Source organism: Hypanus sabinus, chromosome 19 (assembly GCF_030144855.1).
Source record: "Hypanus sabinus isolate sHypSab1 chromosome 19, sHypSab1.hap1, whole genome shotgun sequence".
Classification (NCBI taxonomy): domain Eukaryota; kingdom Metazoa; phylum Chordata; class Chondrichthyes; order Myliobatiformes; family Dasyatidae; genus Hypanus; species Hypanus sabinus.
This window is the reverse complement of record NC_082724.1, coordinates 53,929,394-53,944,902: the sequence shown is the minus strand read 5'-3', so window position 1 is coordinate 53,944,902 and position 15,509 is coordinate 53,929,394.

The window sequence follows — 15,509 nt, the reverse complement described above, 5'->3', positions numbered from 1 at the left end:
TTGCACAGCCCTAAAGACTACTCAGTCCCCTGGTACTCAATATAATCTTCACCGTGGAAGACACCAGCAGTGTGCCAGATGTAGTAGTGTGTGAAGGAAGAGAAGTGGGTGCAGTTACAATTACAAGGGAGAAGGTGCTCAAAAAACTGAAAGAGCTGTAGGTACATGAGTCACCTAGATGAGAAGAACTGCCCCCTAGGGCTCTGAAAGAGGTAGCGTTAGAGATTGTAGCGGCATTAAAGATAATCTTTCAAAAATCATTGGACTCTGGCATTGAACTAGAAAATTATAAGTGCCACTCCACTTGTTAAGAAAAGAGGAAGGCAGCAGAAAGGAAATTTTAGACCAGTTAGCCTGACAATTGTTAAGGATGAGGTGATGGAGTACTTGGTGACACAGGACAAGATGGGATAAAGTCAACATGGTTTCCTTAAGGGGAAATCCTGCCTGATAAACCTGTTGGAATTCTTTGAGGAGATTACAAGTAGGATAGATAAAGGGGATGCAGTGGTTGTTGTACATTTGGACTTTTAGAAGGCCTTTGACAAGGTGCCACACATGAGGCTGCTTACCAAGTTAAGAGCCAGTGGTATTACAGGAAAGTTACTAAGATGGTTAAAGCATTGGCTGATTGGAAGAAGGCAGTGAGTGGGAATAAAAGGATCCTTTTCTGGTTGGCTGCCAGTGACTGTGTTGGGACCACTTTTTTTATGCTGTATATAAATGATTTAGATGATGGAATAGATGGTTTGTTGCCAAGTTTACAGATGATACAAAGATTGGTGTAGGGGCAAGTAGTGTTGAGGAAACAGGTAGGATGCAGAAGGACTTAGACAGATCAGGAGAATGGGCAAGAAAGTGGTAAATGAGATACAATCTTGGAAAGTGCATGGTCATGCACTTTGGTAATAGAAATTACTGTGTGGACCATTTTCTAAATGGGGAGAAAATCCAAAAATCTGTGATGCAAAGGGACTTGGGAGTTCTTGTGCAGAACACCCCAAAGGCTAACTTGCAGATTGAGTAGGTGATGAGGAAGAAAAATGGAAGATTAGCATTCATTTCAAGAGGTTTAGAATACAAGCACAGGGATGTGATGCTGAGGCTTCATAAGGCACTGGTGAAGCCTCACCTCGAGTATTGTAAACAGTTTTTGGGCTCCTCATCTCAGAAGAGATGTGCTGGCATTGGAGAGGGTCCAGAGAAGGTTCAAAAGGACGATTCCAGGAATGAAACAGTTATTATACGAGGAACATTTCATGGCTCTGAGTCTGTACTCGCTGGAAGTCAGAAGGATGAGGGGGGATCTGATTGAAAACTTTCGAATGTTGAAAATATTAGACAGAATAGATGTGGAAAGGATGTTTCCCATGGTGAGGGAGTCTAGGACAAGAGAGCACAACCTCAGGATAGAGAGGCGTCCATTCAAAACAGATCTGCAGAGAAACTTCTTTAGCCAGAGGGTGGTGAATTTGAGAAATTTGTTGCCACATGCTGCTGTGGAGGCCAGGTCGTTGGGTGTATTCAGGGCAGAGATTGATAGGTTCTTGATTGGACATGGCATCAAAGGTTACGGAGAGAAGGTCGGGTAATGGGTTTGAAGAGGAGTAAAAAAGGAGCAGCCATGATTAAATGGCAGAGCAGACTCAATGGGCCAAATGGCCTAATTCTGCTCCTATGCCTTATGGTCTTATGGTCTTATATCACAGGCTCTCTCTCCCTAATAAGGGAAAAAGAGGTCTCCCTGTTTCACAGTGAAAGGGGAGACATAACAAAAAAACTCGCTGATTATGGTGTTAAAAGTCTGTCTGTTGCATCACTTTTTCCGAGCTCTATGCTGTTGGGCACACAGCCAACAGCAAGCCTGCAGTTTCTGACCTTCCTCATTCTCCCGTGACACATCAGTCATTGTTGGTGGCACCCTCCTTGAATCCACCTGCCTCCAGAACCACGAAAGTCTGGCACCCTGAAGGCGCACTAGTCTTCTATGTCGTGTCCTTGGCATACTGAAAAGCGGCTGGTCATGAGGCCCTGAGAGCGGGCCTCAAAGCATTCCTGCAAAGAACCAGAGACAGAGTGTAATTCCAGGTCAGGGTCTTCAAAAGGACCTTGAAAGGGGAAAAAAGAGATATGAGAAAAGAGATCTGCAAACCAGCCAACCTGCATGTCTTTGGGAAGTGGAAGAAAACAGAGCACCCGGAGGAAGCTCCCATCATCACAGGAAGAACCTACGAACTCCACACCAAAAGCATCTCAGGTTAGAGTTGAAAGTGGGTTTTTGGAGCATGAAGCAGCAGTCACTGTGGTACCATCATAAGTAGATGATCCTCATGCTTTCATGCACGAAAATAGAGAGAAGTTTTAGAACTTCCAAAGCTGATGTAAGGTTAGTGTGCAGGAGTGGGGAAGAAGGAGCTTTCTGCAGAAGGGAAATGAAATGCAGGCAGTGATTTGGGATTTAAGTTTAACTGAAGTAAAGAGCAAGGGTATATCCATTGATTCTGACGCTTGTGAGGTGCATCAGGCAACGTCGGGACAAGTTTTCTTATGCTTGTTCCACTCTGCAGGAAGTACATGACTGGCTGGGTAAGCCTGCAGACATTGCCAACAGTTTTAGAGTGTGGTGAACATTGAGGAGATATCCAGCATCTGCAGAACCTCTTGTGTTAATGATGTGCTGCTCCACGACAAAGTTTCTTCTAAGTAGGCCTACCCAAAAGAAGTTTAAACTTTCTCTTCAATAAGAGTTCAGTGAGACCCTGTCTCACTGCTCCACCTCTGTGGTCTCTACTGCTCTCTGACTCTTCAAGCATATGCTCACCCACATCTGAATCTATCACTTGCCAACTTGCACCCCATCTTCTCAGGCCTAATGATATGATCACTATGGATGAGTTCTTACTCATGTGGTACAATATCTTTCCTTACAGAGGTGGGGCTGCTCACTCTGCTTGGCAGGACACACTTGTGGCTGTGAAATACTCTGAGGTTCTGGGGCCTCCTCTGTGCTGATTGTAGGAATTGACTCTGAGACTGCAGGAAGTGGTTCTGACAGCCCTAGCACCTCTCTTCTCTATCAATTGACTCCGCTCTCCTCCACTTATGGATGTGTTGTCTCCAGCCAACCTCAGACTATGTAGGAGAGTGCTCTAGTTCTGTCTTAATCTTTCAAAGAATCCACTTATGATCATCTCCGTAGTCCCTCACCAGGACTGCTTGTCCAGGAGTGCTTGAGGAGCCCTCAATTTCTTTCAGCTGTTTGTCCTGCACACTCTTTCTGAGAATAGGTTTGGGGAGATCCAAGTGTGAGACAAGTGATGATCCAGGAACAGCATAGCTGGTGAGTAAAAACACAAAATGCTGGCAGAACTCAGCAGGCCAGACAGCCTCTATGGGAGGAGGTAGTGACGACGTCAGGCCAAACCAGATGATCAGTAATGAGGGTTAACTCTTTCCCAAACAAGTACTGACTTTACACCCCATCCAGACTCAAGGCCCCTCTGTCAATCTCTATGCAGCTTTTCTCTGCAGAGGTTGGCAGGCATGATGCAAAAGCAATGAGACGCTCACTTCCATTACTCATAACATGTGACATGACCGCACCTATACCAAAAGGTAAGGTATCACAGGCAAGTGTCACTGGACAAAGTGGTTCATGATGAGTGAGTACATACAATCCATTTCCTTTCACTTTTGAAAAGCCAACTCACACTGCTTTCTACATTGCCATGTCTTCCTGATCTGTAGTAGTGAGTTCAAGGGACAAGGGCACAGTAGTCAGGTTTGGCAGGAACCTGTTATGGTAATTAACAGATCCCCAAATGGACTGTAACCGTGACATTTCCTTTGGCTTGGTACATCCACCACTGATTGAATTCTCTCAACACAATTGTATAATCCTTGTGGATCAATAGTGTGATGTCAGTAAGTGATGCTTGGTTTAAAGAATTCACACTTTTTGCATTTTTTCTGAGTCCACAATCTTCTAATCTACTTAACACTGTCTTGAGATTTTGAAGATGTTCCTTGTCGTCCTCACTGAGTGCCTCGGCAGCCTTGCTGCACTGGGTCCATAGCTTTCTGCCAGAGTGCAGGTGCAGATGTTACTCCTATTATAGTGATAAAGCCCTTTATGAGTGTTTGTGATGTGAACACTTTGGACTCTTCTTCCATCTCCAGCTGTAGGTAGGCCTCATCTAACTCCACTTTACTGAAGTGTTTTCCTTCAGAAAGATTTGTAAAGATATCTTTTATCCTGGGCAGAGAGAATTGAATTACTTTAAATACTGGGTTACTGGTTTAAAATCACCACAGATCCTAACAGGCCAATTCTTCTTGGCCACTGAGACCACTGTCATTGCCTATGGGCTTCACTCAACCTTGGAAAGAATTCCTTCAGTCTCCATGCTATCCATCTCACTGCCTATTTCATCAACAGATGGTATAAGGTACCAGATGGGCTTTGGAAAACTTGTGTGTGGCAAGTTCATTTAACACTATTTTATGCTTGATATATTTGAGTTTTCCAATGACATCCTTGAACATCATCCAGTACCTTCTTAAATTCACTATCAGTTGACCCTATTGCAGGGGATGTGGCATGTAAATGGCGAATCAATCTCCAATCAAGTTCTAGTTGTCTCAGCCAATCATGGCCATACAATTCTGGCCCTGCTGTTTTTACCACACACAAGGCCAATGTACAAACGTTTGTAGCTTGTCGGTTGTTGTATTTCACTGTTACAAATGTCATTCCCACAGGAGTTATCTTTTCTCCAATATAAGTTCTTAGTTAGATAAGGGTAGGCTTCAGTTCAGTCCGTTCAAACTCATTTTGTGAAATGGTCGAAACAGCTGAGCCAGTGTCCAAGTCTACTTTTATTAATTGCTGTTAATTTCTGGAGTATTGCTTGTCTCTTGTTAGTTTTTATATTGTAAATCGGAAGGCTCTGCATTCCTGTGTCACTCTCGTCATTGTCAGATATTTCATCTACAGCATGCAAATTAGTGCCCTTTTTGAAACTGTCAACTTGAATTTGTATCTTTTTCTCTTCCCTATGCAGTCCTTTTATTTTCATTTGTCTGACATGCTTTTTGTATCTATACTACTTTGTTATATTTTCTGTAAGTGTCACCTTTAAACCAGCATTGGTCTGGTCTGTGTGAGCACCTGCCACAACAGTAATGCAATTTGTTTGGCCTGGCAGGTTTCTGTTTTCACCTTGCAATTTTGTTCACTCTCACTTTCATTCCTGTCTGCAACACAATTGCATCTCTGGCTGCAGTTTCCATTGATATAACAATTTGCACTCCTCTGTTAAATGTGAGCTGTGCTTGTAAGGAGCCATTTTTGAATGCTTTCTTGTAAAAAAAAAACAAAAGAATGTCTTAATGCATCATGAACTGATAATGGACAGGCAATATCTTCAATTCAGCCATGTATGCTGAAATGGACTCCCCTTGCTTTTGATTCCACTTATGAAGCCTGAAGCATTCTGCAATCAAAAATAATTTCAATTCTAAATGTTCCTGCATTGCATTCAAATATCAGCAAAGATAACTTCTGCTGGTTTGGTTGGAGCATTTAAACTTCTAAGTGAACTATATGTCTTTCCACCCTTTGCACTCAGCAACACTGGCACTCATTACTTCATTTGCTTCAAAATACTTTTCAGTTCATTCAGTCTACATCATCCAGTCATCTGTAGTAAAATGGAACACATCTATCTTTCCAAAGTAGCCAGCAATTTCTGCTTTTATTTATTTAATATTATCACTCAGTACTCACTGTTTATGAAACTGCAGCCATTCTCGGGGCTTATTAATTTTGCCCATTTTCTGACTTTTTTAAAAACTCAAACATCTCTCTCTCTCTCTCTCTCTCCCCTTCTGAAGAAAAACATGCTGTGCTTCAACAGGTAAGTAGTCATCTCGGGTTCAATCTAAAACTCTTTTGTTACCAATGTTACGTTTTGCAGCTCCAGGAATGAACCAAAAAGAATACTGGAGCTGGGATGATGCTATCTACTTAGCTTTTATTTAGAGAGGCACTTACGTATGATGTGGTGGCACAATGACGTATGCCATTCACATACTTTTTACATATAACCCATCATTAATTCCATAAGCAAAAAGAGAATGCTTAATTGAACAATACATTGACAATATTACATAAGTATTACTGAAATATGAAATCCACTACACACTGAGGTTCTATGAGAGTAGAAATAGATATCATAGGTTAAGGGTGAAATATTTGAGGGGAGCCTGAGGGGAAAGCTCTTGGCTCAGAGAGGGATGGAAGTGTGCAATGAGCAGTCAATGGATGTGGGTTTGATTTCAACATTCAAATTTACATAAGTACATGGATGGGAGGGACATGGAGGGCAGCGGTTCAGGTACATACCAATGGACTAGGCAGAGTAATTGTTCAGTACAGGCAAGATGGTCGAAGGGTCTGCTCCTGCACTGTAGTGCTTTAAGGCTGTGAGTCGAACAGGAATTTGTCCATGGTACAAGCTCAATGGGAATTTGGTCTGAGTACTAAGCAGGGTACCAACACAGAGACAAAATGGCATGGTCTTAAAAAGTGTGTAGGAGCAGACGGGTGTAATTAATCATAGACCCTTGCACATGCACAAAATATTGGTTAGGCCATAATCAGAGCACTGCTGACAACTCTGGTTACCACACCATTGGTAAAATCAGATTTATTATCACTGACTTACAGTATATGACATGAAAATTGTTTACTGGGTGCTATAGAATGCAAAGATGTAAAATTACTAAAAAAAAGTGCAAAAATAAATAAATAGTGCAAGTAGGGGGATAACGAGGTAATATTATGGGTTCATGGATCGCTCAGAAATCTCATGTCAGAGGACAAGTTCTGCTCACAGTACTCCAACTGAGATGTCGCCAGCGCCTTGTAAAGCCATAACATTACATCCTTGTATTTAAGTTTGTTCTCCCGAAATGAATGCTAACATTGCATTTGTCTTTCTTACCACCGACTCAGCCTGCAAAATAATATTGAGGGAATTCTGTACGAGGACTCCCAAGTCACTTTGCACCTCAGGTGTTTGAAATTTTCCATTTAGAAAATAGTCTGTGCTTTCATTCCTTCTACCAAAGAGCATGAGCATACGAATCCTGACCCTCTATTCTATTTCCCTATTCTCCTAATCGAAGTCCTTCTGGAGCCTCTCTGCTTCCTCAATACTATTTGCCCCTCTTGGCTTTTTTAGTTGCCTTCTGTTAGGTTTTAAAAGTTTCCCAATCCTCCAATTTCCCACAAGTCTTTGCTCTATTATATGCCCTCTCATTTGCTTATGTGTTGGCTTTGACTTCTATTGTCTGCCACAGTTGCATCATCCTGCCTTTAGAATACATCTCCTTCTTTAGGATGTTTCTTGTGCCTTCTGAATTGCTCCCAGAAACTCTAGCAATTGCTGCTTTGTTGTCAACCCTGCTGCTGTACCCTTCCCATCAACTGAGGCCAGCTCTTCTCTCATGCCTCTGCAATTCCTTTTACTCTACCGTAATACTGATATATCTAAGTTTATCTTTTCCTTCTCAAACTGCAGGGTGAATTTTATCATATTATGGTTACTGCCTCATAAGGGTTCCTTTACCTGAAGCTCCCTAATCAAATCCAGATCATTATTCAACGCCTTTTAAGAAAAGCTGACCACTTAGTGGACTCAACAACAATCTGCTCTAGGCGTTCTAAAAATACACTCTCTCGGGATGCAGCACCAACCTGATTTTCCCAATCTACCTGCATATTGAAATCCCCATTGACTATTGAAACATTGCCCTCTTGTCATGCCTTTTCTATCTCTTGCTATAATTTGTAGCCCACTTCCTGGCTACGGTTCGGAGGCCTGTATATAACTCCTTCAGCGTCTTTCAACCCTTACAGTTTCTTAAGTTTATCCACAAGGATTCTACATCTTCCGATCCTATGTCATCTCTTTCTAAGGATTTGATTTCAATTTTACCAACAGAGCCACCCCAACCCCTCTGCCTATCTGCCTGTCCTTTTGATACAGCATATATTCTTGGATGTTAAGCTCCCAACTATAACTTTTTTTCAGCCATGATTTAGTAATGCTGAAAATGTCATACCTGCCAATTTCTAACTGTGCTCCAAGATCATCTACCTTACTCTGTATCCTGCATGCTTCCAAATGTAACTCCTTCAGTCCTGTCTCCAGCATCTCTTTTGGTTCCCCCATCCCACTGACTGCAATTTTGCTCTATTATCTTTATCACTTTGGCCTCTTACCTCTTCTCATCTGCCTATCACCTCTCCATGGGTCCCCTCCTCCTTCCCTTTTCCCTATTGTCCACTCTCCTCTTCTATCAGATTCCTTCCTCTCCACCCCTTTATCTTTCCTACTCACCTGGCTTCACCTATCACCTTCCAGCTATCCTCCTTCCCCTCTCCCCAACTTTTTATTGTGGCATCTTCCACCTTCCTTTCCAGTCCTGAAGAAGGTCTTTGGCAGAAACATTGACTGCTTATTCATTTTCATAGATGCTGCCTGACCTGCTAAGTTCCCCCGGCATAACAAAAAGCTCAGTGACATGGTGGAGAAAGGGGAGGCCCTTACTGAGGACAGAACGTTCTGCCTCAGTGAGGGAATTGTGAAGATGGATGGGAGCTGGGATCAGAGGAGGGAAAAGGGTTGGTAGTGTCTGAAGAGAGGGAAGTGTAGGGGTGTTCAAGGAAGGTGGGGTGAGAGGAAGGTGGAGTCTCCAAGGACCCAAGAGCTGGTGATGAGACCTGAGAGACACAGGATGACAGAAATGTGGTGGGAGAAAGAGAGATTGGGGTAGTTGTAGGCATAGGATAGTTTGAGTCAATTAGACTGAGGAACGATATAAGTAAGGAGATCTTGGAGCCACTAACACTGTGAGATTCATTGGCCCCATTCAAACAGGTGATCTGGCAGGTCATCTTGAGACCCACCATCTGTAGATCACACAAATGCTTACCAACCCATCCATCTACATTTTCATCCATGTCATTTAAATACATCACAAACAGCCAAGATCCTAGTACAGATCCCTGTGGAATACCACTAATCACACACCTCCAGCTATTCTCCTTCCTCTTCCCACAAATTTTTATTCTGGCTTCTTCCAACTTCCTTTCCAGTCCTGAAGAAGTGTCTTAGCCCTAAACATTGACTGTGTACTCATTTCCATGGATATTGCCTGACTGCTGAGCTCCCCCAGCATTTTGTGTGTTGCTTTGCTCTGTAATCCACCTGTCTTTCCTGATACACTGCCTCTGACTGTAAACCAACAACCCCATCCTCAGCCCTATCACTCCAGTTCCTTTCCCTCTGCAAGGGCATTGGCCCTCCCCGGGTTCAGATGTAACTCATCCCTTTTGTTCAGGCCATACATTCCCCAGAAGAGATCCCGATGATCCAGAAATCTGGAAATCCTGCCCCCTGAACCAGTTTCACAGCCACACATTCATTACCTTTCCTTATCCTCACTGACTCAAGGCACAGGCAGTAATCCGGAGATTGTTACCCTGCTGGTCCTCCTTTCCAGCTGTCTACCTATCTCCCTAAACTCCCTCTTCAGGACCCCCTCGCCTATGTCATTGGTGCCAGGATGTACCAGGACTTCTGGCTGCTCACACACCCCCTATAGAATGTGCTGGACCAGATCTGAGACATCCCCGACCCTGTTCTGTGTTAACACTTCAGCAAATGATAAGTTGCAGTTGATGGCATGGTTATTATTTCCTTCAGGGCAGTGAATGAAAACACAAGTTCAAGACCATATGTACAAGTAGGACAAAAACAGCAGCACCTTCTTAACTAGAGAAAAAGGTCTAAAATAGCATTGCATAAAATGACATGCCAGGCATGTTGGTCCCTCCTTTCTGATACCATGAGTATTATAATTATACAGCTATTAAATATGACTGAAATTAATGGGTATTTATCCACAAGACTAAAAGTAAAAAGCAATGAGTCACAGTAAACACCAGGTATGATAGTACTGTGCTGGCTTTTTGAAAGAATTAGGCCTTTTTTAGATAAACACTCATTCAGTGGCCACTTTACTGGGTACACCTGGACACCTGCTTATTAATGCAAATACTTAATCAGCCAATCATGTGGCAGCAACTCAATGCATAGAAGCATGCAGACATGGTCAAGAGGTTCTGTTGCAGTTCGAATCAATTATCAGAATGGGGAAAAATTGTGATCTAAATACTTTTGACTGTGGAATGACTGTTGGTGCCAGACAGGGTGGTTTGAGCATCTCAGAAAGTGCTGATCTCCTGGGATTTTCACACACAATGGTCTCTAGAGTTTATAGAGAATGGTGTGAAAAACAAAAAAAGCAGTGAGTGGCAGCTCTGTCAGTGAACACATTAATGGGAGAGGTCAGAGGAGAATGGCCAGACTGGGTCAAGGAGACAGGAAGGTGACAGTAACTCAGATAACCACACCTTACAACTGTGGTGTGCAGAGGAGTATTTCTGAATACACAACATGTTGAACCTTGAAGCGGATGGGCTACAGCAGCAGAAGGCCATGAACACACCTGAAACTAAATGCATGGCGGTCAGAGACCTGGCTGATTAAGAAAGGATCTGTTCTTTCAAACAACGATTCACGCCAAAACCCTTCATAAGGACTCTGATGATGGACCTTGGCCCAAAATGTTAACTGTTTATTTTCTCCATAGATGCTGCCTGACCAGCTGAGTTTCTCCAGCAATTTGTGTGTGTTGCTTTGCATTTCCAGCATCTGCAGAATCTGTGGTGTTTTGTTCTGTTTGGTGCTTTCTGTCTGTAGAATGAAAATGGATTGTTATTACTCTATGGATATTTCAAACTCTGTCCAACATTAAGCGTTGGATAAAGTAAACCCTTCAATGATTTGTTCTGTACTGTTGCTTGCAAGCTAACATCATGGAGTTGATTGTACTTGCAGGTAAAAAACATCATCAGTGTTTCAGGACAGCATACAACACAAGCAACACAGCAAGAGGTAAGAGTGGCAGGGTCACATGCCCTTCTGTTCGGTACTAACAGTTATAAAGGTCCTTGTCACCGGCCTCACTATCAAACCAGACTGCTTGTACTGTCAGACCGTGCATCCTTCTACCCATCAGCTGGACTGACCCTTCACACAGCATCATATTGCAGATAACCCAACTTGATCACTCACTCTTGGAAAGACACAGCCCTTCCTGAACCTGAAATACTGCGACTTGAGGCTTTGAATGTCCTGCCCAATGGTAGCTGAGAGAAGATGGCATGAGACAGCTGGTGGGAATCTTTGATGATTCATGTTGCCTTCTTGAGCAACGTCTCCTGTAGATACAGCTGATGGTGGAGAGGGAAAGGATTGTGAAAACATTCTGCTACCTTGGTTAGAGAAAAGGTACACCTAGTACAGACAGTGTTAGAAGCTATGATGATCATTATTCATTTGTACTATTGTAGATGTGAAGAAAAGCCAAGGCCAAGCGGAGAACTGAGAAGTGAAACCTGACATGATATAAAGTGGGAATCTGGAGAAAGTCTACAAATGTTGTGTGCTGAGGAACTGATCCGAGAGCAACAGTGAAGCCAGATGCCAAAGATACTTGATATCCTTAAGGAAACTTTTATTTGTTTCCTATTAAAACTTATTAGGAAACATGCTGTTGGGAATCAAGAATATAAACAGAAGTACTGGAAGAACTCAACTTGTCAAGTAGCATTTGTGGAAAGAGAAAACAGTCAATGTTTTGGGTCAGGGATCTTCCTCAGAACAAGGATCAACGTCAACAAAATCGTACCTTCGGAGACATAAAGTATATATTGAGAGCAATCTGCAGTGATATCCAGGTGTGTATCTGCCAGCAAGGTCTATCTCACTGGAGGATAGTAAGTGGGTCGGATATTGTGTCAGTGTGGCAGTCTGGTACTGAGGCAGAAGATGTTGAACAATCAGCATCACTTAAAGAGTCTGGCAGGCGGTTAGCAATATGACTTACTACCCAAAGTAAAAAGTTGGCCAGAGAATTAGTCTGGAGCAGGGGTTCTCAACATGGGGTCCATGAACACCTCAGTTAATGATAGCATTCAAGGCGTAACAAAGGTTAGGAACTCCTGGTCTGGAGTGAGATCTTCCAGAAAGAATGTCCTGAGACAGTCCATTACAAGTAGCTCCAAATCATGACAGAATTTACAGTGCAATAGGAGTATTCACCACCCTCAATGGAAAGAGGTTCAGGTGAAGTATCGGGGAGACTCAGCTGACAGGATTTACAGTTCAGCGGCTAGGCCAACATCAGAAGACCAACAAACAAGGGCGCTGAGGCTAGAGGGGAAGATGAGGGAAGAGAGGGGAAGGTCTGAGGAAGAGGCCAGAGTCTACAAGCTTTCTGTTCCTTACAGAACGGCCAATTGCCACAATCAAGCACAGGTTCAATTGGATACAACAAGGGGGCAGTTCAAAAGCACAATGAATCCTATCACAACAAGCATGGACTCCATACAGTCAGTCAAGATTAGGAAGATAGACTGAAACTATGGCAGGCCCGAACAGCTGGGAGACAGGAGAAATTAGGCAAGACAACTTGGTAGTTTCAAAAAGAACAACAAGAAAGAGGTAATGTTTGGCATCTACATGGGGTCAGAGTGGAGGCACAATAGTCAGGAGAGTGCAGAAGTGTAAAATAGAGTCTTAGAAAGTGACTAAAGTACAGATAGTAGGGAAGATGGATTCATAGCATCTGTTATGTAGTCTGGTAATTACTGTTGCAATTGATCAGTTATTAGTCTTTTTGTGAAGCCTTTGGTGATTATACCATCAGCAAGATGATAGTGTTTAGCAATATGTAATGCAATGATTTCACAGTTATGAAGGCAGTTATGTTGGAGCAACAAATGTAGGATGTGAGAGCAGAACTCCACGAGCTCTACTCAGAGAAGCGATCCACCGAGATTATCAGTACCTGCAGTGCATTTTTCAGAGCTTTCAAGTACAGCTTGCCATGAAGCGCTCTTTGACAAAGAGTTTGTATGAATTTACTTGGAGCTAAATTCAAAAATGTGAATTGACATGAAGTACCTGTTTAATAATATAGATAAATAGGGAATGGTATGTATGTTTTTCTATTTTTAAAGAGTGTAGTTCAATATACACAAATGTACTGTATGTCTATGCTTAAGAATTACAACTTTTGATTCATGATAGTGATGCTTACATCAGGCTGAAGTTCATTGACTACAGCTCAACACAGATATACCTTTAGTTCTTATCAAAAAATGCTCCAAAATCTGGGCCTCTTTACATCCCTCTGCAATTGAATCCTTGACATCTTTGATGGGAGACCACGGCCTGTGTGGATCAGAATAAACCTCTCCTCCTCACTGACAATCAACAATGGTGCTCCTCAGGGATGTGTGCTTGGCCCACTGCTCTACTCTCTCTACACACATGACTGTGTGGCTAGGCACAGCTCAACCACCATCTATAAATTTGCCAAGGTCACAACTATTGTTGGCAGAACTTCATATGGGGACAAGGAGGCAAGCAGGATTGAGATAGATCAACTGGTTGAGTGGTGTTGCAGCAATAACTTTGCTCTCAACATCAGTAAGACCAAGGAATTGATTGTGGACTTCAGGTACAGGAAGTTGAGTGAACATGCTCCAGTCCTCATCGAGGGATCAGAAGTGGAAAGGGTGAGCAGCTTCAAGTTCCTACGTGTTAACATCTCTGAGGATCTAACCTAAGCCCAACCTATTGATGCAATTATAAAGAAGGCATGACAGCAGCTTTATTTCATTTGGAACTTGAAAAGAATTGGTATTTCACCAAAGACACTCACAAATTCCTACAAATGTATCATGGCGAGCATCCTAACTGGTTGCATCACCATCTAGTATGGAAGGGTCACTGCACAGGATCAGAAAAAGTTGTAAACTCAGCCAGCTCCATCAGGGGCACCAGCCTCCCCACCATCTTCAAAAGGCGATGCCACAAAAAGGCAGCGTACATCATTAAGGATCCCCATTCCACAGAACATGCCCTCTTCTCATAATACCATCAAGGAGGTACAGGAGCCTGAAGACACACACTCAACATTTCAGAAACAGCTTCTTCCCCTCCACCATCAGATTTCTGAATGGACAATGAATCCTTGAACACCACCTCAGTATTTTCCCCCTCTCTACACTACTTACTTAGTTTTTTTTTGTATATGCTTCTTACTGTAATTTATAGTTTTTATTACTGCATATTACAATATACTGCTGAACAACAAATTTTAAACATATGTTCGTGATATTCAACCTGATTCAGATTTAGATTCATTATGGTTCCAGATATTGCAGTTTGATGCAAATTGACTGTCTTCAATAAAAATTGGTAATCTACCTCTCTTGTTTCTCTTGTGAGCAGCAACAGAAGGTTCAATAGGCTGTACAGAGCCAGTAGACTTACTGGAGTAAGGGGATCATATTAAGAACAGGGGCCATTTAGCCTTACCAGTGTGGAGGAAATCGATTTCCTTCAGTGTGGGGACTTTTGAGTATCACCATCCCTTTTTAGTCCTGATTGATGATCTTGGCCCAAAACATCAATTGTTTATTCCTCTCCATTGATGCTGCCAGACCTGCTGAGTTCTTCCAGCGTTCTATGTGTGGTGTCGTGTATTCAGTGCCTGGACAGATGCCAGACACCTTCTTCAACATTCTGTCCATCTGCATCACCATTTTCAGGGAACAATATACTTGTATTTCCATTTGACAACACTCCCCAGGGCCCTGCCATTTACCGTACAAGCCCTGCCCTGGTTTAGCTGCCCAAAATTCGTCATTGCACACTTGTCTGAAATATATTTCATCTGCCTTTCCAGACACTGGACACTAGACACTAGAATACTACAGCACAGTACAGGATCTTCAGCCCTCGATGTTGTGCCGATCCATATATTCCTTTAAAAGAAGTATTAAACCCACACTACCCCATAATACTCTATTTTTCTTTTATCCATGTGACTGTTCAAAAGGCTCTTAAATACCCCTAATGATTTAGCCTCCACCACCATCCCTGGCAAGTCATTCCAGGCACCCACAACCCTGTGAAAAAAATTCACTCTTGATATCTCCCCAAAACTTCCCTCCCATAACCTTGTACATATGCCCTCTGGTGTTTGCTATTCGTGCCCTGGGAAACAGGTACTGACTATCCACCCTATCTATGCCTCTCATAATCTTGTAGACCTTTATCAAGTCCCCTCTCATCCTTCTATGCTCCAAAGAGAAAAGTCCCAGCTTTGCTAACCTTGCCACATAAGATTTGTTTTCCAATCCAGGCAACATCCTGGTAAATCTCCTCTGCACCTTCTCCATAGCTTCCACATCCTTCCTATAATGAGGTGACCAGAACTGAACACAATACTCTAAGTGTGGTCTCACCAGAGAATTGTAGAGTTGCAACATGTCCTCTCTACTCTTGAATCCCCCTATT